General features: G+C 34.7%; 1 long non-coding RNA gene across 1 annotated transcript in view; it reads right to left on the bottom strand.

The window, feature by feature from the left end:
• LOC101857062 overlaps positions 1-1,312 on the bottom strand; it is a 5,584-nt gene that overhangs the window by 951 nt on the left and 3,321 nt on the right. The window lies entirely within an intron of this gene.

Here is a 1,312-nt window from a genome sequence, read left to right as displayed (position 1 = left end):
CTCTCCCTCGCCCTCTCCCTCTCCCCCTCTCTCTCTCATTTGAGCTATATCTTGTGATTCATTGTGACCACTGTGAATCTGTTGATAATCTTGAAGCATAATATTTGCTTGCATTTACCTGACTACTATACCCTGTCTGTGTTATCATGTAGGTTCCTTTTAATTCTTTAAACCAAGCTACTATGGTGCGGTCAAGAATTCGTGGCGCAACTTATTGTCAAATATCTCCACAACTATCGAACATATTATATTCACTGGCTTTTGCACATTTACTTGTATTGATTTGTCTCAACAGATCAATATTTTTGTAAAGACCTGCTTGCTCTATTCTAGAAAATTCCTTTTTTAAATACAAATAAAAAATCTTTGTGGGTGGTTTTTACTGATTTTAAGAGGTTTACAGCTGGGACGATATCGCGTTTAAAAGCAAGTTCGTCCTTTTTTTTTCTAATCGCGAGATTATCTTTATTGAACGCATGTTTTGAGAATGTTTAGTGCAAAAAAGTGTTCTTTATAAAATTAATTTCTTGTAACTAGTTTTGCCGCTAAAACGTGTCATTGGTAAGCTGTGACGTAACCCATAATATGCGTATACAAAATGCATGCGAGAAGCGGGAAGTGCTTTGAACAATTCTATTTTCCGCGTGAAGGAGACTTGTAGTATTTTATGTTAATTTATGAAGAAAAGTTTTTAAATCCAGCCTCAATTGTTGTGGAAAAATATGATTGAGAATTGAGACAAACTGCTGTGCATGGAATGTATGGATAACACTGATTCACCCGTTAAAAAGGTATTTGAGGATAAGTTGCACCCCGAATTTTTGACCGCATTACAACAGCTTTCACTACATGTATTGTTGAATGATACCTTTTGCGTATCTGGTTTAAGTTTTGTTACGGTAGCGATGTGAGAGAGAGAGAGAGAGTGTGTGTGCGCGAGCGCATTTGCGTATCATTTGTGCGTGTGCGTTAGCGTGCTTATGAAAGGCACTTTGGGTTACTTGTCTCCAGTTGTTCCTGTCTAACCGTCATCTTTTTTGTTTCCAGATCCTTCTATTTTCAAAATATTTCTATAATAATGTTAATGATAATATAATAATATTATTGTGACTATTGATGCTCATTGTCATTTCTTGTCTGTCTTTTTCTTTTGTTTACCTGACAGCTTTTTTAAATATCTTTTTTAATTTATAACTTTTGTAACAATGATATTTTCTTCGATAAAAAAGTTTTGCATGGACAAATAATGAAGTCTTTTGTCTTCCTTACTCAGTGTTGTTTTATATCATTTTATATATGAGTGCGTGAGAGA

Source organism: Aplysia californica, unplaced genomic scaffold (assembly GCF_000002075.1).
Source record: "Aplysia californica isolate F4 #8 unplaced genomic scaffold, AplCal3.0 scaffold00772, whole genome shotgun sequence".
In the NCBI taxonomy this organism is placed as follows: Eukaryota; Metazoa; Mollusca; class Gastropoda; order Aplysiida; family Aplysiidae; genus Aplysia; species Aplysia californica.
Note: the sequence above shows the minus strand (reverse complement) of the source record. Positions and strands in the feature narration are given on the sequence as shown.